Genomic DNA, 25,452 nt, shown 5'->3' with positions numbered 1-25,452 from the left:
GAAACCACGTAAAAAAGAGAGGAAAAGAAGGAAAAAGTATGGACAAGGAATTAAATGCGTTTTCTGAGAAACTGCGATTTAGGTTATTCTTGTCTGCGGCCAACATGATATCTCAAAAACTTTACAAGATATCAATGTAAATTTTTTCCAGTGGGTTCTATATGATTATGGCTGTGCAATGAACTAGGATCTAAGCAATATCTTTGAAACTATTTGATTTACATGATTTGGAATTCAAAATATCAAGTTTTTTTTAAACGAAAAATGTGAATTTTTCCCATAAACAACCATACCTCAAAATATTTTTATAGTATTCCAAAACTTCTAGTTCATTGCACAGAACAATATTATAACAACATTCTGTGTGAAAAACAAGTTGATATAAGCAGTAGTATTTCATGTGTCATTTTTTACAAATACAAATACAAATACAACGCCACAACAGGCAAATTGCCCAACAAGGTGGCTGACTTAAGAACATCATGGATCCCCGAGCCATTTTTTGGAGGCCCTACCTACTACTACTACACCACACATGTGCCCCGCCCACACCCCCCCCCCCGGAACCCCCCCAACGAATCGTTACATGCGGGAAATGTGCGTGTACGTGTAGTGAAACCTGACGTGAAGTTTTGTTGTTTCTCTGTAATGCCTGTTATGTGTAGTGCTGCCATCTACCACTAGTTTTTCTAACTATGAGTGAAGTGTTATGATTGAATGATTTATTGTTGTAGGACTGTTGCTCTCTGTGGCGAGACTTTTTAACGGGGAGATCAGCTCGCATTTGCGCCTTGAAGTTGGGAACCACAGAAAACCAACTTCAGCCGACCACCACTGTGGGGTTCGAACCCGGATCCTCGCATCCCGAGTCCGTCACTATAACCACTCGACCACCACAGCGGCAAAAAAAAAAAAAAAAAAAAAAAACCGGCACCTACCCTCTCGGCGTAGTTGCCTTTTCGAAGGAGACGGTGGATACGGCCGACGGGAAATTGTAGACCGGCACGGCTAGACCTGGTCTTGCTCTTCCCCTTTACTTTTCCTCCTTTTCCACGTCCAGACATGTTTAATTTTTCCTTAAAAAAAAAAAAAAATAATAATAATAATAATTGCGTAAACACTGAAATTATGCTAATTTTAGGCATATAATTTGCAATATAAATTTTCCTTGTCAAAATATTCATGGAAAAAACACTCATTTTCTTAATTTTATTCTATATTCAAACTAAAAACACGTGTGTTTCATGTTGTCGTCTTAATGGAAGGCGAGAAGTAACAGATAAAATAGAGAAAAATAGAAATAATGGAAAAGGAATCGGCCGTCAAATTTATTTCCCATATTTATGTATTTTTGCCGGCACTCAAATTATTTCTCTTATTTACGTACTTTTGTCTGTTCGCCAATTATTCGTCTTATTTATTCATTTCACATTTACTTCTTATTGACGGTATGCAAATTGTTTCTCATGTTGATTCATTTCAGATTTATTTTCAGTTCTCCGCTCTCAAATTATTTCTTTCATTAACAGTGGATACCGCTTATAACGTTTTTTTTTCAAAAACCGTCACGGAAAAACATTGTAAACGAAAAAAATGCTTTAAACGGGAAATCTCAATGGGTGTTAGTAAAAGTTGGGAAAACGAAAAATTTCGTAATAAGCAGAAAAAGGTTCTTAAGACGGGAACATTATAAGCTGGATCGACTATATTTATTTATTGCTAGTCCGCAAAATATTTCTTGTTTATATTCATTTGCCGGTCGGCAAATATTTCTCGTATTTATCCATTTCTACTTTGCCGGTCCTCAAATTATTTGACTTGTTTTTTGCTGGCCCGTATATTTTTTCTCCTGTATGATTGCTTTTTGATTTTCTGTAAATTATTTCTCCTGTTTACTGATTTTTTTTGTCGGTCTCAAGTTATTTCTTCTATTTTTGTACTTTTTGTCAGTACGGAAATAATTTCTCCTACAGTATTTGTTTATTTTTTGCCGATCTCAAAACTATTTCTCCCATTTCCTTCGGCTTGCAAAATACTTCAACTATTTTCACCGGTCCGCAGTTGTAAAACATTTTAAACACATTGTAATAGTTCATAACTTGATTAATTTAATTTTCAATATCAATTCTCGGTTTGTCTCAGAAAACAATCTACAGCTTAATTTATAAAGTGTGTAGGTGAACATCGATAATCACAGTTTCCATGCTTACAGTAATAGCCAATTTGCCAATAAAATCTATTTATTATTTCTTAATGAGGATTTTATTCGCATTCGCTGGCCTTTTCTCAAGAACAAGGAATTGATAATTCTGTGGAGTTTGGTCAGAATATGATATCTCCAAAAAACGATTTTTGATATAAAAGTAAGTCTTGCTAATTATAACTAATTAGAAGTGAGATAAATGCGCAAATACGTGCGTACGGCTAAACAACATGCTGACGTATGATATTTTAATTTGCCTTTTGGTGTATGCTTTATTTCTGATTTTGAAATGACAATGAAAATGTTTATATCTCAAAAATGTGATTTTGGAATTATCATGTTCTGACCAAACGCCACAGAATTAGGAAATCAGTGGGAGGAAATAATGAAGCTAGAGATTTGAAAATTTTGTTCAAATTTTTTTCTCTTACTTTTCACTTAAATTCAGTGTCTTCTTCTAATACACGAGGATTATCAAGATATCCAAATTATCATTTTTGTAATTGTGTTCTTTATTGAAACAGATCTATCAATATTATAATTTTTGTATAGTAATAAATAATTCTATCTGATTAAAGAAATCAGGATTTCTTTTCCATTATTTCTGAAGACGAAAGGATACTTCAAACAAAAAATCCACAAATTTCTAATTTTTTTTCAAAAGCTAGAGAAAATTTTTATAGTTGGTTATACAACCTCTAAATACGTCATTGAAAGTTACAGGCCCCCACTGTATATTTCAAAAAAATTTGGTATTTTATTATTTTTAGTGAATTTACGAAGAGAAACTTTATACACAAAAAGATTCAAAAATTCATAAACATCAATTGCAATTATGTTGAATTTCACCTCATATGAAACAATAATTTCTGGAAAATATTTTCAAGGGAAATTCGTACTTCAAAATGATATTCTGGGTTTTTTATTCATTTTTATCATGACATTTGATCTTATTTATTAGACAACGCTGAATTTATCACAATCCCGAAATCATAAATTTTTAAAATTACCTCGTATAATAAAATATTTAACGTCCGAATTTCGTTTTACAATAATTTTTAGAGCCAAGAATTTTACGGCGATTCTTTTATTTTTCTTTAACTTTAATACCGTATCTTATAGGATTTAGGAGAACTTGTGGGTTTAATACGAAAATATTCATATACTTCATAGTGTTATTGGATTACAGAAGATTTGAAGTTGAAGTTCAGAGAATTTCGCCGCATGAGACTCGATAAATACTCCTTGGAATTTAAGTACTTTTTTAGTGAAAATTGTCGTCACGACCCACACGCTGTCAAACATAGTATCCGAATATCAACGTAGAAATGTCAACATAAGCCATTCCGAATCCTATGTACTCGCAAGTGTATGTATTTTATCAAATAAAAATTTAATAAGTAAAGTTTTCTTCTTGGTAAAAGTCTGGTCTCGTTTCGTGGAAGTCGGTCTGAATCGAAAAAAAAATTATTCCTTCCTCTAAAATAACGCAAGAATGTTCAAACTTTGTGAGAGTGAGGGCCATTCCATTGATTAGAAAAACGTGTAGCGGATCACATGATTAAGTGATCTGTAACAATACCGAAGGGTATCTCAGTCATCTGTAAGTACACCGTGGGACAAATAAATGATCTGGAATTGTGAAGCAGGTCATTTAAGTAATCTGCAAATGTGCCGCGGGCCACTTGAATGATATGACACCAAATAATGTTTGAATCCGCTGGCCACATTTGGACTTGCGGGTCAGGTAAGGCATGTACGTTCTCATCAATGAACAACTATCTTTCGTCATTCGAGCAATTTACTGCACACTCATTCCCTTTAAATCCATACCTCACACGGCAGAGCGATAGACTGTAGATGCAAACAGCAGAAATTTCACAAATCTAAGGATTGCAAATTTGAATCCGGGTGGACGGATATCTATTTGTCTTTTTATCCAATGAGTTGAAATTTTATCTTCAGCTCACACATTAAGGCGGCACGCTTCATAGTTTACAAAGGTTTCGCACTCTGAAAAAAGAAAGCGATTGCAAATTGCGAAATCATCAATAATGTGCCATTTAATCGACCGTTCATATGGCAGAGCGGTGGACTGTAGATTCAGATACCCATAGGTCGTTGGTTCAAACCGGCTCTCGACGGAAATCTGTATTTTTTTATAGAATGAGCTGAATGTTGGGTCTCACATGAATATGTCGTTTCGTTATAAAAAAAGCGATTATTAATTTCGAAATCATCCATATTTAATGTGCGTTTTCATCAACCGTCGATAACTCAGTTGGCAGAGCAGTGGACTGTTGATACAAACGTCAAATATCCATAGGTCGCTGGTTCAAATCGGCATTTTTTTTAAAAAAATGAGTTAATATTGGCTTTCACATGCAATCCCTCAGAGGTTAGCGCACCAACCTCTCGATTATTATAAAAAACAAGCCTGCCGTTCGGGATCGGCAATATATTGTATGTCCCGGTCTAATTAGCCCTTGTGTGCAGAAAATGACCGTGGTGCGACAAAAATGATCAATGATCATCATTTCCCACGGTTATAAAAAAAGCGATTATCAATTGTAGAATAATCCATATTTAATGTACCTTTTGATCGACAGTCAGTAGCTCAGTTGGCAGAGCAGTGGACTGTAGTTGCAGATATCCATAGGTCGCTGGTTCGACTCGATGGACAGCGGTATTTTTTTATAGAATGAACTGAATGTTAGCTCTCACATCATGGTTTCATCATTCACACAAGGTTATAGAAAAAAAATGATTATTAATTATGAAATCATCCATATTTAATGACCTTGTTAATAGACCGTTGATAGCTCACTTGGCAGAGTGGTGGATTGTAGATGCAAAATTCAGATATCCTTGGTCGCTGGTTCGAATCCGGCTCAACGAATATCTGCATTCGTTATAGAATAAGTTGAATGTTTGCTCTCACATGAAGACGTCATGTTGCAAGGTCGCTAGTTCAAATCCGGCTCGACGGATATCCGTCATTTTTATAGAATGAACTGAATGTTGGCTCCAACATAAAGGCTTCATAATTCACACGGTTATAAGAGCGATTTTTAATTGTGAAATCATCCATATTTAACGTCCCGTTAAATCAAACGTCGATAGCTCAGTTGGCAGAGCGATAGACGCAAATATCAGATATCCATAGGTCGCTGGTTCGAATCCGGCTCGACGGAAATGGTTTTTTTTTTTTTTTACAGAAAGAGTTGAATGTTAGTTCTCACATGAAAACGTCATGTTTCATTTTGTTGAAAAAAAGCGATTATCCATTCTAAAAATCATTCATATCTACTGTGCAATTTAACCGACCGCCGATAGCTCAGTTGGTAGAGCGGTGGGCTGTAGACGCAAATATCAGATATCCATAGGTCGCTGGTTCGAATCCGGCTCGACGGAAATGTTTTTTTTTTTTTTTTACAGAAAGAGTTGAATGTTAGTTCTCACATGAAAACGTCATGTTTCATTTTGTTGAAAAAAAGCGATTATCCATTCTAAAAATCATTCATATCTACTGTGCAATTTAGCCGACCGCCGATAGCTCACTTGGTAGAGCGGTGGGCTGTAGACGCAAATATCAGATATCCATAGGTCGCTGGTTCGAATCCGGCTCGACGGAAATGGTTTTTTTTTTTTTTACAGAAAGAGTTGAATGTTAGTTCTCACATGAAAACGTCATGTTTCATTTTGTTGAAAAAAAGCGATTATCCATTCTAAAAATCATTCATATCTACTGTGCAATTTAACCGACCGCCGATAGCTCAGTTGGTAGAGCGGTGGGCTGTAGACGCAAATATCAGATATCCATAGGACGCTGGTTCGAATCCGGCTCGACGGAAATGTTTTTTTTTTTTTTTTACAGAAAGAGTTGAACGTTAGTTCTCACATGAAAACGTCATGTTTCATTTTGTTGAAAAAAAGCGATTATCCATTCTAAAAATCATTCATATCTACTGTGCAATTTAACCGACCGCCGATAGCTCAGTTGGTAGAGCGGTGGGCTGTAGACGCAAATATCAGATATCCATAGGACGCTGGTTCGAATCAGGCTCGACGGAAATGGTTTTTTTTTTTTTACAGAAAGAGTTGAATGTTAGTTCTCACATAAAAACGTCATGTTTCATTTTGTTGAAAAAAAGCGATTATCCATTCTAAAAATCATTCATATCTACTGTGCGATTTAACCGACCGCCGATAGCTCAGTTGGTAGAGCGGTGGGCTGTAGACGCAAATATCAGATATCCATAGGTCGCTGGTTCGAATCCGGCTCGACGGAAATGTTTTTTTTTTTTTTTTTACAGAAAGAGTTGAATGTTAGTTCTCACATGAAAACGTCATGTTTCATTTTGTTGAAAAAAAGCGATTATCCATTCTAAAAAACATTCATATCTACTGTGCAATTTAACCGACCGCCGATAGCTCAGTTGGTAGAGCGGTGGGCTGTAGACGCAAATATCAGATATCCATAGGTCGCTGGTTCGAATCCGGCTCGACGGAAATGTTTTTTTTTTTTTTTTTACAGAAAGAGTTGAATGTTAGTTCTCACATGAAAACGTCATGTTTCACTCTCTTGAAAAAAAGCGATTATCCATTCTAAAATCATCCATATCTACTGTGCAATTTATCCGACCGTCGATAGCTCAGTTGGTAGAGCGGTGGACTGTAGACGCAAATATCAGATATCCATAGGTCGCTGGTTCGAATCCGGCTCGACGGAAATGGTTTTTTTTTTTTTTTTACAGAAAGAGTTGAATGTTAGTTCTCACATGAAAACGTCATGTTTCATTTTGTTGAAAAAAAGCGATTATACATTCTAAAATCTTCCATATCTACTGTGCAATTTAACCGACCGTCGATAACTCAGATGGTAGATCGGTGGACTGTAGACGCAAATATCAGATATCCATAGGTCGCTGGTTCGAATCCGGCTCGACGGAAATGGTTTTTTTTTTTTTTACAGAAAGAGTTGAATGTTAGTTCTCACATGAAAACGTCATGTTTCATTTTGTTGAAAAAAAGCGATTATACATTCTAAAAATCATTCATATCTACTGTGCAATTTATCCGACCGCCGATAGCTCAGTTGGTAGAGCGGTGGGCTGTAGACGCAAATATCAGATATCCATAGGTCGCTGGTTCGAATCCGGCTCGACGGAAATGTTTTTTTTTTTTTTTTTACAGAAAGAGTTGAATGTTAGTTCTCACATGAAAACGTCATGTTTCATTTTGTTGAAAAAACGCGATTATCCATTCTAAAATCATCCATATCTACTGTGCAAGTTATCCGACCGTCGATAGCTCAGTTGGTAGCGCGGTGGACTGTAGACGCAAATATCAGATATCCATAGGTCGCTGGTTCGAATCCGGCTCGACGGAAATGGGTTTTTTTTTTTTTTACAGAAAGAGTTGAATGTTAGTTCTCACATGAAAACGTCGTTTCATTTTGTTGAAAAAAAGCCATTATACATTCTAAAAATCATTCATATCTACTGTGCAATTTATCCGACCGTCGATATCTCAGTTGGTAGAGCGGTGGGCTGTAGACGCAAATATCAGATATCCATAGGTCGCTGGTTCGAATCCGGCTCGACGGAAATGTTTTTTTTTTTTTTTACAGAAAGAGTTGAATGTTAGTTCTCACATGAAAACGTCATGGTTCATGTTGTTGAAAAAAAGCGATTATCCATTCTAAAAAACATTCATATCTACTGTGCAATTTAACCGGGCGCCGATAGCTCAGTTGGTAGAGCGGTGGGCTGTAGACGCAAATATCAGATATCCATAGGTCGCTGGTTCGAATCCGGTTCGACGGAAATGTTTTTTTTTTTTTTACAGAAAGTGTTGAATGTTAGTTCTCACATGAAAACGTCATGTTTCATTTTGTTGAAAAAAAGCGATTATCCATTCTAAAATCATCCATATCTACTGTGCAATTTAACCGGGCGCCGATAGCTCAGTTGGTAGAGCGGTGGGCTGTAGACGCAAATATCAGATATCCATAGGTCGCTGGTTCGAATCCGGCTCGACGGAAATGGTTTTTTTTTTTTTTTTACAGAAAGAGTTGAATGTTAGTTCTCACATGAAAACGTCATGTTTCATTTTGTTGAAAAAAAGCGATTATCCATTCTAAAATCATCCATATCTACTGTGCAATTTATCCGACCGTCGATAGCTCAGTTGGTAGCGCGGTGGACTGTAGACGCAAATATCAGATATCCATAGGTCGCTGGTTCGAATCCGGCTCGACGGAAATGGTTTTTTTTTTTTTACAGAAAGAGTTGAATGTTAGTTCTCACATAAAAACGTCATGTTTCATTTTGTTGAAAAAAAGCGATTATCCATTCTAAAAATCATTCATATCTACTGTGCGATTTAACCGACCGCCGATAGCTCAGTTGGTAGAGCGGTGGGCTGTAGACGCAAATATCAGATATCCATAGGTCGCTGGTTCGAATCCGGCTCGACGGAAATGTTTTTTTTTTTTTTTTTACAGAAAGAGTTGAATGTTAGTTCTCACATGAAAACGTCATGTTTCATTTTGTTGAAAAAAAGCGATTATCCATTCTAAAAAACATTCATATCTACTGTGCAATTTAACCGACCGCCGATAGCTCAGTTGGTAGAGCGGTGGGCTGTAGACGCAAATATCAGATATCCATAGGTCGCTGGTTCGAATCCGGCTCGACGGAAATGTTTTTTTTTTTTTTTTTACAGAAAGAGTTGAATGTTAGTTCTCACATGAAAACGTCATGTTTCATTCTCTTGAAAAAAAGCGATTATCCATTCTAAAATCATCCATATCTACTGTGCAATTTATCCGACCGTCGATAGCTCAGTTGGTAGAGCGGTGGACTGTAGACGCAAATATCAGATATCCATAGGTCGCTGGTTCGAATCCGGCTCGACGGAAATGGTTTTTTTTTTTTTTTTACAGAAAGAGTTGAATGTTAGTTCTCACATGAAAACGTCATGTTTCATTTTGTTGAAAAAAAGCGATTATACATTCTAAAATCTTCCATATCTACTGTGCAATTTAACCGACCGTCGATAACTCAGATGGTAGATCGGTGGACTGTAGACGCAAATATCAGATATCCATAGGTCGCTGGTTCGAATCCGGCTCGACGGAAATGGTTTTTTTTTTTTTACAGAAAGAGTTGAATGTTAGTTCTCACATGAAAACGTCATGTTTCATTTTGTTGAAAAAAAGCGATTATCCATTCTAAAAATCATTCATATTTACTGTGCAACTTAACCGACCGCCGATAGCTCAGTTGGTAGAGCGGTGGGCTGTAGACGCAAATATCAGATATCCATAGGTCGCTGGTTCGAATCCGGCTCGACGGAAATGTTTTTTTTTTTTTTTTTACAGAAAGAGTTGAATGTTAGTTCTCACATGAAAACGTCATGTTTCATTTTGTTGAAAAAAAGCGATTATCCATTCTAAAATCATCCATATCTACTGTGCAATTTAACCGACCGTCGATAGCTCAGTTGGTAGCGCGGTGGACTGTAGACGCAAATATCAGATATCCATAGGTCGCTGGTTCGAATCCGGCTCGACGGAAATGGGTTTTTTTTTTTTTTACAGAAAGAGTTGAATGTTAGTTCTCACATGAAAACGTCGTTTCATTTTGTTGAAAAAAAGCCATTATACATTCTAAAAATCATTCATATCTACTGTGCAATTTATCCGACCGTCGATATCTCAGTTGGTAGAGCGGTGGGCTGTAGACGCAAATATCAGATATCCATAGGTCGCTGGTTCGAATCCGGCTCGACGGAAATGTTTTTTTTTTTTTTTACAGAAAGAGTTGAATGTTAGTTCTCACATGAAAACGTCATGGTTCATGTTGTTGAAAAAAAGCGATTATCCATTCTAAAAAACATTCATATCTACTGTGCAATTTAACCGGGCGCCGATAGCTCAGTTGGTAGAGCGGTGGGCTGTAGACGCAAATATCAGATATCCATAGGTCGCTGGTTCGAATCCGGTTCGACGGAAATGTTTTTTTTTTTTTTACAGAAAGTGTTGAATGTTAGTTCTCACATGAAAACGTCATGTTTCATTTTGTTGAAAAAAAGCGATTATCCATTCTAAAATCATCCATATCTACTGTGCAATTTAACCGGGCGCCGATAGCTCAGTTGGTAGAGCGGTGGGCTGTAGACGCAAATATCAGATATCCATAGGTCGCTGGTTCGAATCCGGCTCGACGGAAATGGTTTTTTTTTTTTTTTTACAGAAAGAGTTGAATGTTAGTTCTCACATGAAAACGTCATGTTTCATTTTGTTGAAAAAAAGCGATTATCCATTCTAAAATCATCCATATCTACTGTGCAATTTATCCGACCGTCGATAGCTCAGTTGGTAGAGCGGTGGGCTGTAGACGCAAATATCAGATATCCATAGGTCGCTGGTTCGAATCCGGTTCGACGGAAATGTTTTTTTTTTTTTTACAGAAAGTGTTGAATGTTAGTTCTCACATGAAAACGTCATGTTTCATTTTGTTGAAAAAAAGCGATTATCCATTCTAAAATCATCCATATCTACTGTGCAATTTAACCGGGCGCCGATAGCTCAGTTGGTAGAGCGGTGGGCTGTAGACGCAAATATCAGATATCCATAGGTCGCTGGTTCGAATCCGGCTCGACGGAAATGGTTTTTTTTTTTTTTTTACAGAAAGAGTTGAATGTTAGTTCTCACATGAAAACGTCATGTTTCATTTTGTTGAAAAAAAGCGATTATCCATTCTAAAATCATCCATATCTACTGTGCAATTTATCCGACCGTCGATAGCTCAGTTGGTAGCGCGGTGGACTGTAGACGCAAATATCAGATATCCATAGGTCGCTGGTTCGAATCCGGCTCGACGGAAATGGTTTTTTTTTTTTTACAGAAAGAGTTGAATGTTAGTTCTCACATAAAAACGTCATGTTTCATTTTGTTGAAAAAAAGCGATTATCCATTCTAAAAATCATTCATATCTACTGTGCGATTTAACCGACCGCCGATAGCTCAGTTGGTAGAGCGGTGGGCTGTAGACGCAAATATCAGATATCCATAGGTCGCTGGTTCGAATCCGGCTCGACGGAAATGTTTTTTTTTTTTTTTTTACAGAAAGAGTTGAATGTTAGTTCTCACATGAAAACGTCATGTTTCATTTTGTTGAAAAAAAGCGATTATCCATTCTAAAAAACATTCATATCTACTGTGCAATTTAACCGACCGCCGATAGCTCAGTTGGTAGAGCGGTGGGCTGTAGACGCAAATATCAGATATCCATAGGTCGCTGGTTCGAATCCGGCTCGACGGAAATGTTTTTTTTTTTTTTTTTACAGAAAGAGTTGAATGTTAGTTCTCACATGAAAACGTCATGTTTCATTCTCTTGAAAAAAAGCGATTATCCATTCTAAAATCATCCATATCTACTGTGCAATTTATCCGACCGTCGATAGCTCAGTTGGTAGAGCGGTGGACTGTAGACGCAAATATCAGATATCCATAGGTCGCTGGTTCGAATCCGGCTCGACGGAAATGGTTTTTTTTTTTTTTTTACAGAAAGAGTTGAATGTTAGTTCTCACATGAAAACGTCATGTTTCATTTTGTTGAAAAAAAGCGATTATACATTCTAAAATCTTCCATATCTACTGTGCAATTTAACCGACCGTCGATAACTCAGATGGTAGATCGGTGGACTGTAGACGCAAATATCAGATATCCATAGGTCGCTGGTTCGAATCCGGCTCGACGGAAATGGTTTTTTTTTTTTTACAGAAAGAGTTGAATGTTAGTTCTCACATGAAAACGTCATGTTTCATTTTGTTGAAAAAAAGCGATTATCCATTCTAAAAATCATTCATATTTACTGTGCAACTTAACCGACCGCCGATAGCTCAGTTGGTAGAGCGGTGGGCTGTAGACGCAAATATCAGATATCCATAGGTCGCTGGTTCGAATCCGGCTCGACGGAAATGTTTTTTTTTTTTTTTTTACAGAAAGAGTTGAATGTTAGTTCTCACATGAAAACGTCATGTTTCATTTTGTTGAAAAAAAGCGATTATCCATTCTAAAATCATCCATATCTACTGTGCAATTTAACCGACCGTCGATAACTCAGTTGGTAGATCGGTGGACTGTAGACGCAAATATCAGATATCCATAGGTCGCTGGTTCGAATCCGGCTCGACGGAAATGGTTTTTTTTTTTTTACAGAAAGAGTTGAATGTTAGTTCTCACATGAAAACGTCATGTTTCATTTTGTTGAAAAAAAGCGATTATACATTCTAAAAATCATTCATATCTACTGTGCAATTTATCCGACCGCCGATAGCTCAGTTGGTAGAGCGGTGGGCTGTAGACGCAAATATCAGATATCCATAGGTCGCTGGTTCGAATCCGGCTCGACGGAAATGTTTTTTTTTTTTTTTTTACAGAAAGAGTTGAATGTTAGTTCTCACATGAAAACGTCATGTTTCATTTTGTTGAAAAAACGCGATTATCCATTCTAAAATCATCCATATCTACTGTGCAAGTTATCCGACCGTCGATAGCTCAGTTGGTAGCGCGGTGGACTGTAGACGCAAATATCAGATATCCATAGGTCGCTGGTTCGAATCCGGCTCGACGGAAATGGGTTTTTTTTTTTTTTACAGAAAGAGTTGAATGTTAGTTCTCACATGAAAACGTCGTTTCATTTTGTTGAAAAAAAGCCATTATACATTCTAAAAAACATTCATATCTACTGTGCAATTTAACCGGGCGCCGATAGCTCAGTTGGTAGAGCGGTGGGCTGTAGACGCAAATATCAGATATCCATAGGTCGCTGGTTCGAATCCGGTTCGACGGAAATGTTTTTTTTTTTTTTACAGAAAGTGTTGAATGTTAGTTCTCACATGAAAACGTCATGTTTCATTTTGTTGAAAAAAAGCGATTATCCATTCTAAAATCATCCATATCTACTGTGCAATTTAACCGGGCGCCGATAGCTCAGTTGGTAGAGCGGTGGGCTGTAGACGCAAATATCAGATATCCATAGGTCGCTGGTTCGAATCCGGCTCGACGGAAATGGTTTTTTTTTTTTTTTACAGAAAGAGTTGAATGTTAGTTCTCACATGAAAACGTCATGTTTCATTTTGTTGAAAAAAAGCGATTATCCATTCTAAAATCATCCATATCTACTGTGCAATTTATCCGACCGTCGATAGCTCAGTTGGTAGCGCGGTGGACTGTAGACGCAAATATCAGATATCCATAGGTCGCTGGTTCGAATCCGGCTCGACGGAAATGGTTTTTTTTTTTTTACAGAAAGAGTTGAATGTTAGTTCTCACATGAAAACGTCATGTTTCATTTTGTTGAAAAAAAGCGAATATCCATTCTAAAATCATCCATATCTACTGTGCAAATTAACCGACCGTCGATATCTCAGTTGGTAGAGCGGTGGGCTGTAGACGCAAATATCAGATATCCATAGGTCGCTGGTTCGAATCCGGCTCGACGGAAATGTGTTTTTTTTTTTTTACAGAAAGAGTTGAATGTTAGTTCTCACATGAAAACGTCATGTTTCATTTTGTTGAAAAAAAGCGAATATCCATTCTAAAAAACATTCATATCTATTGTGCCATTTAACCGGGCGCCGATAGCTCAGTTGGTAGAGCGGTGGGCTGTAGACGCAAATATCAGATATCCATAGGTCGCTGGTTCGAATCCGGCTCGACGGAAATGTTTTTTTTTTTTTTTACAGAAAGAGTTGAATGTTAGTTCTCACATGAAAACGTCATGTTTCATTTTGTTAAAAAAAAGCGATTATCCATTCTAAAAATCATTCATATCTACTGTGCTATTTAACCGACCGCCGGTAGTTCAGTTGGTAGAGCGGTGGGCTGTAGACGCAAATATCAGATATACATAGGTCGCTGGTTCGAATCCGGCTCGACGGAAATGTTTTTTTTTTTTTTTTTACAGAAAGAGTTGAATGTTAGTTCTCACATGAAAACGTCATGTTTCATTTTGTTGAAAAAAAGCGATTATCCATTCTAAAATCATCCATATCTACTGTGCAATTTATCCGACCGTCGATATCTCAGTTGGTAGAGCGGTGGACTGTAGACGCAAATATCAGATATCCATAGGTCGCTGGTTCGAATCCGGCTCGACGGAAATGGTTTTTTTTTTTTTTTACAGAAAGAGTTGAATGTTAGTTCTCACATGAAAACGTCATGTTTCATTTTGTTGAAAAAAAGCGATTATACATTCTAAAATCTTCCATATCTACTGTGCAATTTAACCGACCGTCGATAGCTCAGTTGGTAGATCGGTGGACTGTAGACGCAAATATCAGATATCCATAGGTCGCTGGTTCGAATTCCGGCTCGACGGAAATGGTTTTTTTTTTTTTACAGAAAGAGTTGAATGTTAGTTCTCACATGAAAACGTCATGTTTCATTTTGTTGAAAAAAAGCGATTATCCATTCTAAAAATCATTCATATCTACTGTGCAATTTAACCGACCGCCGATAGCTCAGTTGGTAGAGCGGTGGGCTGTAGACGCAAATATCAGATATCCATAGGTCGCTGGTTCGAATCCGGCTCGACGGAAATGTTTTTTTTTTTTTTTTTTACAGAAAGAGTTGAATGTTAGTTCTCACATGAAAACGTCATGTTTCATTTTGTTGAAAAAAAGCGATTATCCATTCTAAAATCATCCATATCTACTGTGCAATTTAACCGACCGTCGATATCTCAGTTGGTAGAGCGGTGGGCTGTAGACGCAAATATCAGATATCCATAGGTCGCTGGTTCGAATCCGGCTCGACGGAAATGGTTTTTTTTTTTTTACAGAAAGAGTTGAATGTTAGTTCTCACATGAAAACGTCATGTTTCATTTTGTTGAAAAAAAGCGATTATCCATTCTAAAAATCATTCATATCTACTGTGCAATTTAACCGACCGCCGATAGCTCAGTTGGTAGATCGGTGGGCTGTAGACGCAAATATCAGATATCCGTAGGTCGCTGGTTCGAATCCGGCTAGACGGAAATGGTTTTTTTTTTTTTTTACAGAAAGAGTTGAATGTTAGTTCTCACATGAAAACGTCGTGTTTCAGTGTTGAAAAAAAGCGATTATCCATTCTAAAATCATCCATATCTACTGTGCAATTTAACCGACCGTCGATAGCTCAATTGGTAGAGCGGTGGACTGTAGACGCAAATATCAGATATCCATAGGTCGCTGGTTCGAATCCGGCTCGACGGAAATGGTTTTTTTTTTTTTTTTACAGAAAGAGTTGAATGTTAGTTCTCACATGAAAACGTCATGTTTCATTTTGTTGAAAAAAAGCGATTATCCATTCTAAAATCATCCATATCTACTGTGCAATTTATCCGACCGTCGATAGCTCAGTTGGTAGAGCGGTGGACTGTAGACGCAAATATCAGATATCCATAGGTCGCTGGTTCGAATCCGGCTCGATGGATATGGTTTTTTTTTTTTTTTACAGAAAGAGTTGAATGTTAGTTCTCACATGAAAACGTCATGTTTCATTTTGTTGAAAAAAAGCGATTATACATTCTAAAATCTTCCATATCTACTGTGCAATTTAACCGACCGTCGATAGCTCAGTTGGTAGATCGGTGGACTGTAGACGCAAATATGAGATATCCATAGGTCGCTGGTTCGAATCCGGCTGGACGGAAATGGTTTTTTTTTTTTTTTACAGAAAGAGTTGAATGTTAGTTCTCACATGAAAACGTCATGTTTCATTTTGTTGAAAAAAAGCGATTATCCATTCTAAAAATCATTCATATCTACTGTGCAATTTAACCGACCGCCGATAGCTCAGTTGGTAGAGCGGTGGGCTGTAGACGCAAATATCAGATATCCATAGGTCGCTGGTTCGAATCCGGCTCGACGGAAATGTTTTTTTTTTTTTTTTTACAGAAAGAGTTGAATGTTAGTTCTCACATGAAAACGTCATGTTTCATTTTGTTGAAAAAAAGCGATTATCCATTCTAAAATCATCCATATCTACTGTGCAATTTAACCGACCGTCGATATCTCAGTTGGTAGAGCGGTGGGCTGTAGACGCAAATATCAGATATCCATAGGTCGCTGGTTCGAATCCGGCTCGACGGAAATGTTTTTTTTTTTTTTTACAGAAAGAGTTGAATGTTAGTTCTCACATGAAAACGTCATGTTTCATTTTGTTGAAAAAAAGCGATTATCCATTCTAAAAATCATCCATATCTACTGTGCAATTTAACCGACCGTCGATAGCTCAGTTGGTAGAGCGGTGGACTGTAGACGCAAATATCAGATATCCGTAGGTCGCTGGTTCGAATCCGGCTGGACGGAAATGGTTTTTTTTTTTTTTTACAGAAAGAGTTGAATGTTAGTTCTCACATGAAAACGTCGTGTTTCAGTGTGTTGAAAAAAAGCGATTATCCATTCTAAAATCATCCATATCTACTGTGCAATTTAACCGACCGCCGATAGCTCAGTTGGTAGAGCGGTGGGCTGTAGACGCAAATATCAGATATCCATAGGTCGCTGGTTCGAATCCGGCTCGACGGAAATGTTTTTTTTTTTTTACAGAAAGAGTTGAATGTTAGTTCTCACATGAAAACGTCATGTTTCATTTTGTTGAAAAAAAGCGATTATCCATTCTAAAATCATCCATATCTACTGTGCAATTTAACCGACCGTCGATAGCTCAGTTGGTAGAGCGGTGGACTGTAGACGCAAATATCAGATAACCATAGGTCGCTGGTTCGAATCCGGCTCGACGGAAATGGTTTTTTTTTTTTTTACAGAAAGAGTTGAATGTTAGTTCTCACATGAAAACGTCGTGTTTCAGTGTGTTGAAAAAAAGCGATTATCCATTCTAAAATCATCCATATCTACTGTGCAATTTAACCGACCGTCGATAGCTCAATTGGTAGAGCGGTGGACTGTAGACGCAAATATCAGATATCCATAGGTCGCTGGTTCGAATCCGGCTCGACGGAAATGGTTTTTTTTTTTTTTTTTACAGAAAGAGTTGAATGTTAGTTCTCACATGAAAACGTCATGCTTCATTTTGTTGAAAAAAAGCGATTATCCATTCTAAAATCATCCATATCTACTGTGCAATTTAACCGACCGCCGGTAGTTCAGTTGGTAGAGCGGTGGGCTGTAGACGCAAATATCAGATATACATAGGTCGCTGGTTCGAATCCGGCTCGACGGAAATGTTTTTTTTTTTTTTTTTACAGAAAGAGTTGAATGTTAGTTCTCACATGAAAACGTCATGTTTCATTTTGTTGAAAAAAAGCGATTATCCATTCTAAAATCATCCATATCTACTGTGCAATTTATCCGACCGTCGATATCTCAGTTGGTAGAGCGGTGGACTGTAGACGCAAATATCAGATATCCATAGGTCGCTGGTTCGAATCCGGCTCGACGGAAATGGTTTTTTTTTTTTTTTACAGAAAGAGTTGAATGTTAGTTCTCACATGAAAACGTCATGTTTCATTTTGTTGAAAAAAAGCGATTATACATTCTAAAATCTTCCATATCTACTGTGCAATTTAACCGACCGTCGATAGCTCAGTTGGTAGATCGGTGGACTGTAGACGCAAATATCAGATATCCATAGGTCGCTGGTTCGAATTCCGGCTCGACGGAAATGGTTTTTTTTTTTTTACAGAAAGAGTTGAATGTTAGTTCTCACATGAAAACGTCATGTTTCATTTTGTTGAAAAAAAGCGATTATCCATTCTAAAAATCATTCATATCTACTGTGCAATTTAACCGACCGCCGATAGCTCAGTTGGTAGAGCGGTGGGCTGTAGACGCAAATATCAGATATCCATAGGTCGCTGGTTCGAATCCAGCTCGACGGAAATGTTTTTTTTTTTTTTTTTTACAGAAAGAGTTGAATGTTAGTTCTCACATGAAAACGTCATGTTTCATTGTGTTGAAAAAAAGCGATTATCCATTCTAAAATCATCCATATCTACTGTGCAATTTAACCGACCGTCGATATCTCAGTTGGTAGAGCGGTGGGCTGTAGACGCAAATATCAGATATCCATAGGTCGCTGGTTCGAATCCGGCTCGACGGAAATGGTTTTTTTTTTTTTACAGAAAGAGTTGAATGTTAGTTCTCACATGAAAACGTCATGTTTCATTTTGTTGAAAAAAAGCGATTATCCATTCTAAAAATCATTCATATCTACTGTGCGATTTAACCGACCGCCGATAGCTCAGTTGGTAGATCGGTGGGCTGTAGACGCAAATATCAGATATCCGTAGGTCGCTGGTTCGAATCCGGCTAGACGGAAATGGTTTTTTTTTTTTTTTACAGAAAGAGTTGAATGTTAGTTCTCACATGAAAACGTCGTGTTTCAGTGTTGAAAAAAAGCGATTATCCATTCTAAAATCATCCATATCTACTGTGCAATTTAACCGACCGTCGATAGCTCAATTGGTAGAGCGGTGGACTGTAGACGCAAATATCAGATATCCATAGGTCGCTGGTTCGAATCCGGCTCGACGGAAATGGTTTTTTTTTTTTTTTTACAGAAAGAGTTGAATGTTAGTTCTCACATGAAAACGTCATGTTTCATTTTGTTGAAAAAAAGCGATTATCCATTCTAAAAATCATTCATATCTACTGTGCAATTTAACCGGGCGCCGATAGCTCAGTTGGTAGAGCGGTGGGCTGTAGACGCAAATATCAGATATCCATAGGTCGCTGGTTCGATTCCGGCTCGACGGAAATGGTTTTTTTTTTTTTACAGAAAGAGTTGAATGTTAGTTCTCACATGAAAACGTCATGTTTCATTTTGTTGAAAAAAAGCGATTATCCATTCTAAAAATCATTCATATCTACTGTGCAATTCAACCGACCGCCGGTAGCTCAGTTGGTAGAGCGGTGGGCTGTAGACGCAAATATCAGATATCCATAGGTCGCTGGTTCGAATCCGGCTCGACGGAAATGGTTTTTTTTTTTTTTTACAGAAAGAGTTGAATGTTATTTCTCACATGAAAACGTCATGTTTCATTTTGTTGAAAAAAAGCGGTTATCCATTCTAAAATCATCCATATCTACTGTGCAATTTATCCGACCGTCGATAGCTCAGTTGGTAGAGCGGTGGACTGTAGACGCAAATATCAGATATCCATAGGTCGCTGGTTCGAATCCGGCTCGATGGATATGGTTTTTTTTTTTTTTTACAGAAAGAGTTGAATGTTAGTTCTCACATGAAAACGTCATGTTTCATTTTGTTGAAAAAAAGCGATTATACATTCTAAAATCTTCCATATCTACTGTGCAATTTAACCGACCGTCGATAGCTCAGTTGGTAGATCGGTGGACTGTAGACGCAAATATCAGATATCCATAGGTCGCTGGTTCGAATCCGGCTGGACGGAAATGGTTTTTTTTTTTTTTTACAGAAAGAGTTGAATGTTAGTTCTCACATGAAAACGTCATGTTTCATTTTGTTGAAAAAAAGCGATTATCCATTCTAAAAATCATTCATATCTACTGTGCAATTTAACCGACCGCCGATAGCTCAGTTGGTAGAGCGGTGGGCTGTAGACGCAAATATCAGATATCCATAGGTCGCTGGTTCGAATCCGGCTCGACGGAAATGTTTTTTTTTTTTTTTTTACAGAAAGAGTTGAATGTTAGTTCTCACATGAAAACGTCGTGTTTCAGTGTGTTGAAAAAAAGCGATTATCCATTCTAAAATCATCCATATCTACTGTGCAATTTAACCGACCGCCGATAGCTCAGTTGGTAGAGCGGTGGGCTGTAGACGCAAATATCAGATATCCATAGGTCGCTGGTTCGAATCCGGCTCGACGGAAATGTTTTTTTTTTTTTACAGAAAGAGTTGAATGTTAGTTCTCACATGAAAACGTCATGTTTCATTTTGTTGAAAAAAAGCGATTATCCATTCTAAAATCATCCATATCTACTGTGCAATTTAACCGACCGTCGATAGCTCAGTTGGTAGAGCGGTGGACTGTAGACGCAAATATCAGATAACCATAGGTCGCTGGTTCGAATCCGGCTCGACGGAAATGGTTTTTTTTTTTTTTTTACAGACAGAGTTGAATGTTAGTTCTCACATGAAAACGTCATGTTTCATTTTGTTGAAAAAAAGCGATTATCCATTCTAAAATCATCCATATCTACTCTGCAATTTAACCGACCGTCGATAGCTCAGTTGGTAGAGCGGTGGGCTGTAGACGCAAATATCAGATATCCATAGGTCGCTGGTTCGAATCCGGCTCGACGGAAATGGTTTTTTTTTTTTTTACAGAAAGAGTTGAATGTTAGTTCTCACATGAAAACGTCGTGTTTCAGTGTGTTGAAAAAAAGCGATTATCCATTCTAAAATCATCCATATCTACTGTGCAATTTAACCGACCGTCGATAGCTCAATTGGTAGAGCGGTGGACTGTAGACGCAAATATCAGATATCCATAGGTCGCTGGTTCGAATCCGGCTCGACGGAAATGGTTTTTTTTTTTTTTTTTACAGAAAGAGTTGAATGTTAGTTCTCACATGAAAACGTCATGCTTCATTTTGTTGAAAAAAAGCGATTATCCATTCTAAAATCATCCATATCTACTGTGCAATTTAACCGACCGCCGGTAGTTCAGTTGGTAGAGCGGTGGGCTGTAGACGCAAATATCAGATATACATAGGTCGCTGGTTCGAATCCGGCTCGACGGAAATGTTTTTTTTTTTTTTTTTACAGAAAGAGTTGAATGTTAGTTCTCACATGAAAACGTCATGTTTCATTTTGTTGAAAAAAAGCGATTATACATTCTAAAATCTTCCATATCTACTGTGCAATTTAACCGACCTTCGATAGCTCAGTTGGTAGATCGGTGGACTGTAGACGCAAATATCAGATATCCATAGGTCGCTGGTTCGAATTCCGGCTCGACGGAAATGGTTTTTTTTTTTTTACAGAAAGAGTTGAATGTTAGTTCTCACATGAAAACGTCATGTTTCATTTTGTTGAAAAAAAGCGATTATCCATTCTAAAAATCATTCATATCTACTGTGCAATTTAACCGACCGCCGATAGCTCAGTTGGTAGAGCGGTGGGCTGTAGACGCAAATATCAGATATCCATAGGTCGCTGGTTCGAATCCGGCTCGACGGAAATGTTTTTTTTTTTTTTTTTTACAGAAAGAGTTGAATGTTAGTTCTCACATGAAAACGTCATGTTTCATTTTGTTGAAAAAAAGCGATTATCCATTCTAAAATCATCCATATCTACTGTGCAATTTAACCGACCGTCGATATCTCAGTTGGTAGAGCGGTGGGCTGTAGACGCAAATATCAGATATCCATAGGTCGCTGGTTCGAATCCGGCTCGACGGAAATGGTTTTTTTTTTTTACAGAAAGAGTTGAATGTTAGTTCTCACATGAAAACGTCATGTTTCATTTTGTTGAAAAAAAGCGATTATCCATTCTAAAAATCATTCATATCTACTGTGCAATTTAACCGACCGCCGATAGCTCAGTTGGTAGATCGGTGGGCTGTAGACGCAAATATCAGATATCCGTAGGTCGCTGGTTCGAATCCGGCTAGACGGAAATGGTTTTTTTTTTTTTTTACAGAAAGAGTTGAATGTTAGTTCTCACATGAAAACGTCGTGTTTCAGTGTTGAAAAAAAGCGATTATCCATTCTAAAATCATCCATATCTACTGTGCAATTTAACCGACCGTCGATAGCTCAATTGGTAGAGCGGTGGACTGTAGACGCAAATATCAGATATCCATAGGTCGCTGGTTCGAATCCGGCTCGACGGAAATGGTTTTTTTTTTTTTTTTACAGAAAGAGTTGAATGTTAGTTCTCACATGAAAACGTCATGTTTCATTTTGTTGAAAAAAAGCGATTATCCATTCTAAAATCATCCATATCTACTGTGCAATTTATCCGACCGTCGATATCTCAGTTGGTAGAGCGGTGGACTGTAGACGCAAATATCAGATATCCATAGGTCGCTGGTTCGAATCCGGCTCGACGGAAATGGTTTTTTTTTTTTTTACAGAAAGAGTTGAATGTTAGTTCTCACATGAAAACGTCATGTTTCATTTTGTTGAAAAAAAGCGATTATACATTCTAAAATCTTCCATATCTACTGTGCAATTTAACCGACCGTCGATAGCTCAGTTGGTAGATCGGTGGACTGTAGACGCAAATATCAGATATCCATAGGTCGCTGGTTCGAATTCCGGCTCGACGGAAATGGTTTTTTTTTTTTTACAGAAAGAGTTGAATGTTAGTTCTCACATGAAAACGTCATGTTTCATTTTGTTGAAAAAAAGCGATTATCCATTCTAAAAATCATTCATATCTACTGTGCAATTTAACCGACCGCCGATAGCTCAGTTGGTAGAGCGGTGGGCTGTAGACGCAAATATCAGATATCCATAGGTCGCTGGTTCGAATCCGGCTCGACGGAAATGTTTTTTTTTTTTTTTTTTACAGAAAGAGTTGAATGTTAGTTCTCACATGAAAACGTCATGTTTCATTTTGTTGAAAAAAAGCGATTATCCATTCTAAAATCATCCATATCTACTGTGCAATTTAACCGACCGTCGATATCTCAGTTGGTAGAGCGGTGGGCTGTAGACGCAAATATCAGATATCCATAGGTCGCTGGTTCGAATCCGGCTCGACGGAAATGGTTTTTTTTTTTTTACAGAAAGAGTTGAATGTTAGTTCTCACATGAAAACGTCATGTTTCATTTTGTTGAAAAAAAGCGATTATCCATTCTAAAAATCATTCATATCTACTGTGCAATTTAACCGACCGCCGATAGCTCAGTTGGTAGATCGGTGGGCTGTAGACGCAAATATCAGATATCCGTAGGTCGCTGGTTCGAATCCGGCTAGACGGAAATGGTTTTTTTTTTTTTTTACAGAAAGAGTTGAATGTTAGTTCTCACATGAAAACGTCGTGTTTCAGTGTTGAAAAAAAGCGATTATCCATTCTAAAATCATCCATATCTACTGTGCAATTTAACCGACCGTCGATAGCTCAATTGGTAGAGCGGTGGACTGTAGACGCAAATATCAGATATCCATAGGTCGCTGGTTCGAATCCGGCTCGACGGAAATGGTTTTTTTTTTTTTTTACAGAAAGAGTTGAATGTTAGTTCTCACATGAAAACGTCATGTTTCATTTTGTTGAAAAAAAGCGATTATCCATTCTAAAAATCATTCATATCTACTGTGCAATTTAACCGGGCGCCGATAGCTCAGTTGGTAGAGCGGTGGGCTGTAGACGCAAATATCAGATATCCATAGGTCGCTGGTTCGATTCCGGCTCGACGGAAATGGTTTTTTTTTTTTTACAGAAAGAGTTGAATGTTAGTTCTCACATGAAAACGTCATGTTTCATTTTGTTGAAAAAAAGCGATTATCCATTCTAAAAATCATTCATATCTACTGTGCAATTCAACCGACCGCCGGTAGCTCAGTTGGTAGAGCGGTGGGCTGTAGACGCAAATATCAGATATCCATAGGTCGCTGGTTCGAATCCGGCTCGACGGAAATGGTTTTTTTTTTTTTTTACAGAAAGAGTTGAATGTTATTTCTCACATGAAAACGTCATGTTTCATTTTGTTGAAAAAAAGCGGTTATCCATTCTAAAATCATCCATATCTACTGTGCAATTTATCCGACCGTCGATAGCTCAGTTGGTAGAGCGGTGGACTGTAGACGCAAATATCAGATATCCATAGGTCGCTGGTTCGAATCCGGCTCGATGGATATGGTTTTTTTTTTTTTTTACAGAAAGAGTTGAATGTTAGTTCTCACATGAAAACGTCATGTTTCATTTTGTTGAAAAAAAGCGATTATACATTCTAAAATCTTCCATATCTACTGTGCAATTTAACCGACCGTCGATAGCTCAGTTGGTAGATCGGTGGACTGTAGACGCAAATATCAGATATCCATAGGTCGCTGGTTCGAATCCGGCTGGACGGAAATGGTTTTTTTTTTTTTTTACAGAAAGAGTTGAATGTTAGTTCTCACATGAAAACGTCATGTTTCATTTTGTTGAAAAAAAGCGATTATCCATTCTAAAAATCATTCATATCTACTGTGCAATTTAACCGACCGCCGATAGCTCAGTTGGTAGAGCGGTGGGCTGTAGACGCAAATATCAGATATCCATAGGTCGCTGGTTCGAATCCGGCTAGACGGAAATGTTTTTTTTTTTTTTTTTACAGAAAGAGTTGAATGTTAGTTCTCACATGAAAACGTCATGTTTCATTTTGTTGAAAAAAAGCGATTATCCATTCTAAAATCATCCATATCTACTGTGCAATTTAACCGACCGTCGATATCTCAGTTGGTAGAGCGGTGGGCTGTAGACGCAAATATCAGATATCCATAGGTCGCTGGTTCGAATCCGGCTCGACGGAAATGTTTTTTTTTTTTTTTACAGAAAGAGTTGAATGTTAGTTCTCACATGAAAACGTCATGTTTCATTTTGTTGAAAAAAAGCGATTATCCATTCTAAAAATCATCCATATCTACTGTGCAATTTAACCGACCGTCGATAGCTCAGTTGGTAGAGCGGTGGACTGTAGACGCAAATATCAGATATCCGTAGGTCGCTGGTTCGAATCCGGCTGGACGGAAATGGTTTTTTTTTTTTTTTACAGAAAGAGTTGAATGTTAGTTCTCACATGAAAACGTCGTGTTTCAGTGTGTTGAAAAAAAGCGATTATCCATTCTAAAATCATCCATATCTACTGTGCAATTTAACCGACCGCCGATAGCTCAGTTGGTAGAGCGGTGGGCTGTAGACGCAAATATCAGATATCCATAGGTCGCTGGTTCGAATCCGGCTCGACGGAAATGTTTTTTTTTTTTTACAGAAAGAGTTGAATGTTAGTTCTCACATGAAAACGTCATGTTTCATTTTGTTGAAAAAAAGCGATTATCCATTCTAAAATCATCCATATCTACTGTGCAATTTAACCGACCGTCGATAGCTCAGTTGGTAGAGCGGTGGACTGTAGACGCAAATATCAGATAACCATAGGTCGCTGGTTCGAATCCGGCTCGACAGAAATGGTTTTTTTTTTTTTTTTACAGACAGAGTTGAATGTTAGTTCTCACATGAAAACGTCATGTTTCATTTTGTTGAAAAAAAGCGATTATCCATTCTAAAATCATCCATATCTACTCTGCAA

The 25,452-nt window shown here is 37.7% G+C and overlaps 1 protein-coding gene and 76 non-coding genes across 78 annotated transcripts in view; all 77 read left to right on the top strand.

The window, feature by feature from the left end:
* Window positions 1–25,452, top strand: part of LOC149067118 (guanylate cyclase 32E-like) — a 294,881-nt gene that overhangs the window by 107,962 nt on the left and 161,467 nt on the right. The window lies entirely within an intron of this gene.
* On the top strand, window positions 5,530–5,617 carry TRNAY-GUA (transfer RNA tyrosine (anticodon GUA)). The gene is given in 2 exon segments: window positions 5,530–5,566; window positions 5,582–5,617. It is a non-coding gene; the product is annotated as a tRNA-Tyr (tRNA).
* TRNAY-GUA (transfer RNA tyrosine (anticodon GUA)) lies at window positions 5,750–5,837 on the top strand. Its single transcript is given in 2 exon segments — window positions 5,750–5,786; window positions 5,802–5,837. It is a non-coding gene; the product is annotated as a tRNA-Tyr (tRNA).
* Window positions 5,969–6,056, top strand: TRNAY-GUA (transfer RNA tyrosine (anticodon GUA)). Its single transcript is given in 2 exon segments — window positions 5,969–6,005; window positions 6,021–6,056. It is a non-coding gene; the product is annotated as a tRNA-Tyr (tRNA).
* TRNAY-GUA (transfer RNA tyrosine (anticodon GUA)) lies at window positions 6,189–6,276 on the top strand. Its single transcript is given in 2 exon segments — window positions 6,189–6,225; window positions 6,241–6,276. It is a non-coding gene; the product is annotated as a tRNA-Tyr (tRNA).
* Window positions 6,407–6,494, top strand: TRNAY-GUA (transfer RNA tyrosine (anticodon GUA)). Its single transcript is given in 2 exon segments — window positions 6,407–6,443; window positions 6,459–6,494. It is a non-coding gene; the product is annotated as a tRNA-Tyr (tRNA).
* Window positions 6,628–6,715, top strand: TRNAY-GUA (transfer RNA tyrosine (anticodon GUA)). The gene is given in 2 exon segments: window positions 6,628–6,664; window positions 6,680–6,715. It is a non-coding gene; the product is annotated as a tRNA-Tyr (tRNA).
* On the top strand, window positions 6,848–6,935 carry TRNAY-GUA (transfer RNA tyrosine (anticodon GUA)). Its single transcript is given in 2 exon segments — window positions 6,848–6,884; window positions 6,900–6,935. It is a non-coding gene; the product is annotated as a tRNA-Tyr (tRNA).
* Window positions 7,287–7,374, top strand: TRNAY-GUA (transfer RNA tyrosine (anticodon GUA)). Its single transcript is given in 2 exon segments — window positions 7,287–7,323; window positions 7,339–7,374. It is a non-coding gene; the product is annotated as a tRNA-Tyr (tRNA).
* Window positions 7,507–7,594, top strand: TRNAY-GUA (transfer RNA tyrosine (anticodon GUA)). The gene is given in 2 exon segments: window positions 7,507–7,543; window positions 7,559–7,594. It is a non-coding gene; the product is annotated as a tRNA-Tyr (tRNA).
* TRNAY-GUA (transfer RNA tyrosine (anticodon GUA)) lies at window positions 7,725–7,812 on the top strand. Its single transcript is given in 2 exon segments — window positions 7,725–7,761; window positions 7,777–7,812. It is a non-coding gene; the product is annotated as a tRNA-Tyr (tRNA).
* TRNAY-GUA (transfer RNA tyrosine (anticodon GUA)) lies at window positions 8,161–8,248 on the top strand. Its single transcript is given in 2 exon segments — window positions 8,161–8,197; window positions 8,213–8,248. It is a non-coding gene; the product is annotated as a tRNA-Tyr (tRNA).
* On the top strand, window positions 8,381–8,468 carry TRNAY-GUA (transfer RNA tyrosine (anticodon GUA)). The gene is given in 2 exon segments: window positions 8,381–8,417; window positions 8,433–8,468. It is a non-coding gene; the product is annotated as a tRNA-Tyr (tRNA).
* TRNAY-GUA (transfer RNA tyrosine (anticodon GUA)) lies at window positions 8,599–8,686 on the top strand. The gene is given in 2 exon segments: window positions 8,599–8,635; window positions 8,651–8,686. It is a non-coding gene; the product is annotated as a tRNA-Tyr (tRNA).
* TRNAY-GUA (transfer RNA tyrosine (anticodon GUA)) lies at window positions 8,820–8,907 on the top strand. The gene is given in 2 exon segments: window positions 8,820–8,856; window positions 8,872–8,907. It is a non-coding gene; the product is annotated as a tRNA-Tyr (tRNA).
* TRNAY-GUA (transfer RNA tyrosine (anticodon GUA)) lies at window positions 9,040–9,127 on the top strand. The gene is given in 2 exon segments: window positions 9,040–9,076; window positions 9,092–9,127. It is a non-coding gene; the product is annotated as a tRNA-Tyr (tRNA).
* On the top strand, window positions 9,478–9,565 carry TRNAY-GUA (transfer RNA tyrosine (anticodon GUA)). Its single transcript is given in 2 exon segments — window positions 9,478–9,514; window positions 9,530–9,565. It is a non-coding gene; the product is annotated as a tRNA-Tyr (tRNA).
* Window positions 9,698–9,785, top strand: TRNAY-GUA (transfer RNA tyrosine (anticodon GUA)). Its single transcript is given in 2 exon segments — window positions 9,698–9,734; window positions 9,750–9,785. It is a non-coding gene; the product is annotated as a tRNA-Tyr (tRNA).
* Window positions 9,916–10,003, top strand: TRNAY-GUA (transfer RNA tyrosine (anticodon GUA)). Its single transcript is given in 2 exon segments — window positions 9,916–9,952; window positions 9,968–10,003. It is a non-coding gene; the product is annotated as a tRNA-Tyr (tRNA).
* On the top strand, window positions 10,352–10,439 carry TRNAY-GUA (transfer RNA tyrosine (anticodon GUA)). Its single transcript is given in 2 exon segments — window positions 10,352–10,388; window positions 10,404–10,439. It is a non-coding gene; the product is annotated as a tRNA-Tyr (tRNA).
* TRNAY-GUA (transfer RNA tyrosine (anticodon GUA)) lies at window positions 10,572–10,659 on the top strand. Its single transcript is given in 2 exon segments — window positions 10,572–10,608; window positions 10,624–10,659. It is a non-coding gene; the product is annotated as a tRNA-Tyr (tRNA).
* TRNAY-GUA (transfer RNA tyrosine (anticodon GUA)) lies at window positions 10,789–10,876 on the top strand. The gene is given in 2 exon segments: window positions 10,789–10,825; window positions 10,841–10,876. It is a non-coding gene; the product is annotated as a tRNA-Tyr (tRNA).
* On the top strand, window positions 11,009–11,096 carry TRNAY-GUA (transfer RNA tyrosine (anticodon GUA)). Its single transcript is given in 2 exon segments — window positions 11,009–11,045; window positions 11,061–11,096. It is a non-coding gene; the product is annotated as a tRNA-Tyr (tRNA).
* On the top strand, window positions 11,227–11,314 carry TRNAY-GUA (transfer RNA tyrosine (anticodon GUA)). Its single transcript is given in 2 exon segments — window positions 11,227–11,263; window positions 11,279–11,314. It is a non-coding gene; the product is annotated as a tRNA-Tyr (tRNA).
* Window positions 11,448–11,535, top strand: TRNAY-GUA (transfer RNA tyrosine (anticodon GUA)). The gene is given in 2 exon segments: window positions 11,448–11,484; window positions 11,500–11,535. It is a non-coding gene; the product is annotated as a tRNA-Tyr (tRNA).
* Window positions 11,668–11,755, top strand: TRNAY-GUA (transfer RNA tyrosine (anticodon GUA)). The gene is given in 2 exon segments: window positions 11,668–11,704; window positions 11,720–11,755. It is a non-coding gene; the product is annotated as a tRNA-Tyr (tRNA).
* TRNAY-GUA (transfer RNA tyrosine (anticodon GUA)) lies at window positions 12,106–12,193 on the top strand. Its single transcript is given in 2 exon segments — window positions 12,106–12,142; window positions 12,158–12,193. It is a non-coding gene; the product is annotated as a tRNA-Tyr (tRNA).
* Window positions 12,326–12,413, top strand: TRNAY-GUA (transfer RNA tyrosine (anticodon GUA)). Its single transcript is given in 2 exon segments — window positions 12,326–12,362; window positions 12,378–12,413. It is a non-coding gene; the product is annotated as a tRNA-Tyr (tRNA).
* TRNAY-GUA (transfer RNA tyrosine (anticodon GUA)) lies at window positions 12,544–12,631 on the top strand. Its single transcript is given in 2 exon segments — window positions 12,544–12,580; window positions 12,596–12,631. It is a non-coding gene; the product is annotated as a tRNA-Tyr (tRNA).
* On the top strand, window positions 12,764–12,851 carry TRNAY-GUA (transfer RNA tyrosine (anticodon GUA)). Its single transcript is given in 2 exon segments — window positions 12,764–12,800; window positions 12,816–12,851. It is a non-coding gene; the product is annotated as a tRNA-Tyr (tRNA).
* On the top strand, window positions 13,199–13,286 carry TRNAY-GUA (transfer RNA tyrosine (anticodon GUA)). The gene is given in 2 exon segments: window positions 13,199–13,235; window positions 13,251–13,286. It is a non-coding gene; the product is annotated as a tRNA-Tyr (tRNA).
* TRNAY-GUA (transfer RNA tyrosine (anticodon GUA)) lies at window positions 13,418–13,505 on the top strand. Its single transcript is given in 2 exon segments — window positions 13,418–13,454; window positions 13,470–13,505. It is a non-coding gene; the product is annotated as a tRNA-Tyr (tRNA).
* TRNAY-GUA (transfer RNA tyrosine (anticodon GUA)) lies at window positions 13,635–13,722 on the top strand. Its single transcript is given in 2 exon segments — window positions 13,635–13,671; window positions 13,687–13,722. It is a non-coding gene; the product is annotated as a tRNA-Tyr (tRNA).
* Window positions 13,854–13,941, top strand: TRNAY-GUA (transfer RNA tyrosine (anticodon GUA)). Its single transcript is given in 2 exon segments — window positions 13,854–13,890; window positions 13,906–13,941. It is a non-coding gene; the product is annotated as a tRNA-Tyr (tRNA).
* TRNAY-GUA (transfer RNA tyrosine (anticodon GUA)) lies at window positions 14,293–14,380 on the top strand. The gene is given in 2 exon segments: window positions 14,293–14,329; window positions 14,345–14,380. It is a non-coding gene; the product is annotated as a tRNA-Tyr (tRNA).
* On the top strand, window positions 14,512–14,600 carry TRNAY-GUA (transfer RNA tyrosine (anticodon GUA)). Its single transcript is given in 2 exon segments — window positions 14,512–14,548; window positions 14,564–14,600. It is a non-coding gene; the product is annotated as a tRNA-Tyr (tRNA).
* On the top strand, window positions 14,731–14,818 carry TRNAY-GUA (transfer RNA tyrosine (anticodon GUA)). The gene is given in 2 exon segments: window positions 14,731–14,767; window positions 14,783–14,818. It is a non-coding gene; the product is annotated as a tRNA-Tyr (tRNA).
* Window positions 14,952–15,039, top strand: TRNAY-GUA (transfer RNA tyrosine (anticodon GUA)). Its single transcript is given in 2 exon segments — window positions 14,952–14,988; window positions 15,004–15,039. It is a non-coding gene; the product is annotated as a tRNA-Tyr (tRNA).
* On the top strand, window positions 15,387–15,474 carry TRNAY-GUA (transfer RNA tyrosine (anticodon GUA)). Its single transcript is given in 2 exon segments — window positions 15,387–15,423; window positions 15,439–15,474. It is a non-coding gene; the product is annotated as a tRNA-Tyr (tRNA).
* Window positions 15,607–15,694, top strand: TRNAY-GUA (transfer RNA tyrosine (anticodon GUA)). The gene is given in 2 exon segments: window positions 15,607–15,643; window positions 15,659–15,694. It is a non-coding gene; the product is annotated as a tRNA-Tyr (tRNA).
* Window positions 15,826–15,913, top strand: TRNAY-GUA (transfer RNA tyrosine (anticodon GUA)). Its single transcript is given in 2 exon segments — window positions 15,826–15,862; window positions 15,878–15,913. It is a non-coding gene; the product is annotated as a tRNA-Tyr (tRNA).
* On the top strand, window positions 16,046–16,133 carry TRNAY-GUA (transfer RNA tyrosine (anticodon GUA)). Its single transcript is given in 2 exon segments — window positions 16,046–16,082; window positions 16,098–16,133. It is a non-coding gene; the product is annotated as a tRNA-Tyr (tRNA).
* TRNAY-GUA (transfer RNA tyrosine (anticodon GUA)) lies at window positions 16,266–16,353 on the top strand. The gene is given in 2 exon segments: window positions 16,266–16,302; window positions 16,318–16,353. It is a non-coding gene; the product is annotated as a tRNA-Tyr (tRNA).
* Window positions 16,485–16,572, top strand: TRNAY-GUA (transfer RNA tyrosine (anticodon GUA)). The gene is given in 2 exon segments: window positions 16,485–16,521; window positions 16,537–16,572. It is a non-coding gene; the product is annotated as a tRNA-Tyr (tRNA).
* TRNAY-GUA (transfer RNA tyrosine (anticodon GUA)) lies at window positions 16,704–16,791 on the top strand. The gene is given in 2 exon segments: window positions 16,704–16,740; window positions 16,756–16,791. It is a non-coding gene; the product is annotated as a tRNA-Tyr (tRNA).
* TRNAY-GUA (transfer RNA tyrosine (anticodon GUA)) lies at window positions 16,920–17,007 on the top strand. Its single transcript is given in 2 exon segments — window positions 16,920–16,956; window positions 16,972–17,007. It is a non-coding gene; the product is annotated as a tRNA-Tyr (tRNA).
* On the top strand, window positions 17,138–17,225 carry TRNAY-GUA (transfer RNA tyrosine (anticodon GUA)). Its single transcript is given in 2 exon segments — window positions 17,138–17,174; window positions 17,190–17,225. It is a non-coding gene; the product is annotated as a tRNA-Tyr (tRNA).
* TRNAY-GUA (transfer RNA tyrosine (anticodon GUA)) lies at window positions 17,579–17,666 on the top strand. The gene is given in 2 exon segments: window positions 17,579–17,615; window positions 17,631–17,666. It is a non-coding gene; the product is annotated as a tRNA-Tyr (tRNA).
* Window positions 17,798–17,886, top strand: TRNAY-GUA (transfer RNA tyrosine (anticodon GUA)). The gene is given in 2 exon segments: window positions 17,798–17,834; window positions 17,850–17,886. It is a non-coding gene; the product is annotated as a tRNA-Tyr (tRNA).
* TRNAY-GUA (transfer RNA tyrosine (anticodon GUA)) lies at window positions 18,017–18,104 on the top strand. The gene is given in 2 exon segments: window positions 18,017–18,053; window positions 18,069–18,104. It is a non-coding gene; the product is annotated as a tRNA-Tyr (tRNA).
* On the top strand, window positions 18,238–18,325 carry TRNAY-GUA (transfer RNA tyrosine (anticodon GUA)). The gene is given in 2 exon segments: window positions 18,238–18,274; window positions 18,290–18,325. It is a non-coding gene; the product is annotated as a tRNA-Tyr (tRNA).
* TRNAY-GUA (transfer RNA tyrosine (anticodon GUA)) lies at window positions 18,673–18,760 on the top strand. Its single transcript is given in 2 exon segments — window positions 18,673–18,709; window positions 18,725–18,760. It is a non-coding gene; the product is annotated as a tRNA-Tyr (tRNA).
* TRNAY-GUA (transfer RNA tyrosine (anticodon GUA)) lies at window positions 18,894–18,981 on the top strand. The gene is given in 2 exon segments: window positions 18,894–18,930; window positions 18,946–18,981. It is a non-coding gene; the product is annotated as a tRNA-Tyr (tRNA).
* Window positions 19,112–19,199, top strand: TRNAY-GUA (transfer RNA tyrosine (anticodon GUA)). Its single transcript is given in 2 exon segments — window positions 19,112–19,148; window positions 19,164–19,199. It is a non-coding gene; the product is annotated as a tRNA-Tyr (tRNA).
* TRNAY-GUA (transfer RNA tyrosine (anticodon GUA)) lies at window positions 19,331–19,418 on the top strand. The gene is given in 2 exon segments: window positions 19,331–19,367; window positions 19,383–19,418. It is a non-coding gene; the product is annotated as a tRNA-Tyr (tRNA).
* Window positions 19,550–19,637, top strand: TRNAY-GUA (transfer RNA tyrosine (anticodon GUA)). Its single transcript is given in 2 exon segments — window positions 19,550–19,586; window positions 19,602–19,637. It is a non-coding gene; the product is annotated as a tRNA-Tyr (tRNA).
* Window positions 19,770–19,857, top strand: TRNAY-GUA (transfer RNA tyrosine (anticodon GUA)). Its single transcript is given in 2 exon segments — window positions 19,770–19,806; window positions 19,822–19,857. It is a non-coding gene; the product is annotated as a tRNA-Tyr (tRNA).
* On the top strand, window positions 19,990–20,077 carry TRNAY-GUA (transfer RNA tyrosine (anticodon GUA)). The gene is given in 2 exon segments: window positions 19,990–20,026; window positions 20,042–20,077. It is a non-coding gene; the product is annotated as a tRNA-Tyr (tRNA).
* Window positions 20,206–20,293, top strand: TRNAY-GUA (transfer RNA tyrosine (anticodon GUA)). Its single transcript is given in 2 exon segments — window positions 20,206–20,242; window positions 20,258–20,293. It is a non-coding gene; the product is annotated as a tRNA-Tyr (tRNA).
* On the top strand, window positions 20,426–20,513 carry TRNAY-GUA (transfer RNA tyrosine (anticodon GUA)). Its single transcript is given in 2 exon segments — window positions 20,426–20,462; window positions 20,478–20,513. It is a non-coding gene; the product is annotated as a tRNA-Tyr (tRNA).
* On the top strand, window positions 20,644–20,731 carry TRNAY-GUA (transfer RNA tyrosine (anticodon GUA)). The gene is given in 2 exon segments: window positions 20,644–20,680; window positions 20,696–20,731. It is a non-coding gene; the product is annotated as a tRNA-Tyr (tRNA).
* Window positions 21,304–21,391, top strand: TRNAY-GUA (transfer RNA tyrosine (anticodon GUA)). The gene is given in 2 exon segments: window positions 21,304–21,340; window positions 21,356–21,391. It is a non-coding gene; the product is annotated as a tRNA-Tyr (tRNA).
* On the top strand, window positions 21,525–21,612 carry TRNAY-GUA (transfer RNA tyrosine (anticodon GUA)). Its single transcript is given in 2 exon segments — window positions 21,525–21,561; window positions 21,577–21,612. It is a non-coding gene; the product is annotated as a tRNA-Tyr (tRNA).
* TRNAY-GUA (transfer RNA tyrosine (anticodon GUA)) lies at window positions 21,959–22,046 on the top strand. The gene is given in 2 exon segments: window positions 21,959–21,995; window positions 22,011–22,046. It is a non-coding gene; the product is annotated as a tRNA-Tyr (tRNA).
* Window positions 22,179–22,266, top strand: TRNAY-GUA (transfer RNA tyrosine (anticodon GUA)). The gene is given in 2 exon segments: window positions 22,179–22,215; window positions 22,231–22,266. It is a non-coding gene; the product is annotated as a tRNA-Tyr (tRNA).
* TRNAY-GUA (transfer RNA tyrosine (anticodon GUA)) lies at window positions 22,397–22,485 on the top strand. The gene is given in 2 exon segments: window positions 22,397–22,433; window positions 22,449–22,485. It is a non-coding gene; the product is annotated as a tRNA-Tyr (tRNA).
* TRNAY-GUA (transfer RNA tyrosine (anticodon GUA)) lies at window positions 22,616–22,703 on the top strand. Its single transcript is given in 2 exon segments — window positions 22,616–22,652; window positions 22,668–22,703. It is a non-coding gene; the product is annotated as a tRNA-Tyr (tRNA).
* Window positions 22,837–22,924, top strand: TRNAY-GUA (transfer RNA tyrosine (anticodon GUA)). The gene is given in 2 exon segments: window positions 22,837–22,873; window positions 22,889–22,924. It is a non-coding gene; the product is annotated as a tRNA-Tyr (tRNA).
* Window positions 23,272–23,359, top strand: TRNAY-GUA (transfer RNA tyrosine (anticodon GUA)). The gene is given in 2 exon segments: window positions 23,272–23,308; window positions 23,324–23,359. It is a non-coding gene; the product is annotated as a tRNA-Tyr (tRNA).
* On the top strand, window positions 23,492–23,579 carry TRNAY-GUA (transfer RNA tyrosine (anticodon GUA)). Its single transcript is given in 2 exon segments — window positions 23,492–23,528; window positions 23,544–23,579. It is a non-coding gene; the product is annotated as a tRNA-Tyr (tRNA).
* Window positions 23,710–23,797, top strand: TRNAY-GUA (transfer RNA tyrosine (anticodon GUA)). The gene is given in 2 exon segments: window positions 23,710–23,746; window positions 23,762–23,797. It is a non-coding gene; the product is annotated as a tRNA-Tyr (tRNA).
* TRNAY-GUA (transfer RNA tyrosine (anticodon GUA)) lies at window positions 23,929–24,016 on the top strand. Its single transcript is given in 2 exon segments — window positions 23,929–23,965; window positions 23,981–24,016. It is a non-coding gene; the product is annotated as a tRNA-Tyr (tRNA).
* Window positions 24,148–24,235, top strand: TRNAY-GUA (transfer RNA tyrosine (anticodon GUA)). The gene is given in 2 exon segments: window positions 24,148–24,184; window positions 24,200–24,235. It is a non-coding gene; the product is annotated as a tRNA-Tyr (tRNA).
* TRNAY-GUA (transfer RNA tyrosine (anticodon GUA)) lies at window positions 24,588–24,675 on the top strand. Its single transcript is given in 2 exon segments — window positions 24,588–24,624; window positions 24,640–24,675. It is a non-coding gene; the product is annotated as a tRNA-Tyr (tRNA).
* On the top strand, window positions 24,807–24,894 carry TRNAY-GUA (transfer RNA tyrosine (anticodon GUA)). Its single transcript is given in 2 exon segments — window positions 24,807–24,843; window positions 24,859–24,894. It is a non-coding gene; the product is annotated as a tRNA-Tyr (tRNA).
* Window positions 25,026–25,113, top strand: TRNAY-GUA (transfer RNA tyrosine (anticodon GUA)). Its single transcript is given in 2 exon segments — window positions 25,026–25,062; window positions 25,078–25,113. It is a non-coding gene; the product is annotated as a tRNA-Tyr (tRNA).
* On the top strand, window positions 25,242–25,329 carry TRNAY-GUA (transfer RNA tyrosine (anticodon GUA)). Its single transcript is given in 2 exon segments — window positions 25,242–25,278; window positions 25,294–25,329. It is a non-coding gene; the product is annotated as a tRNA-Tyr (tRNA).

The sequence above is a fragment of the Pholcus phalangioides genome, unplaced genomic scaffold (genome assembly GCF_987345545.1).
Source record: "Pholcus phalangioides strain wild (caught in Gottingen) unplaced genomic scaffold, Ppha-v1.0 ptg000031l_1, whole genome shotgun sequence".
NCBI classification, from domain to species: Eukaryota; Metazoa; Arthropoda; class Arachnida; order Araneae; family Pholcidae; genus Pholcus; species Pholcus phalangioides.
The sequence above is the reverse complement of the archived record's forward strand: the minus strand, read 5'-3'. Positions and strand labels throughout refer to the sequence as shown.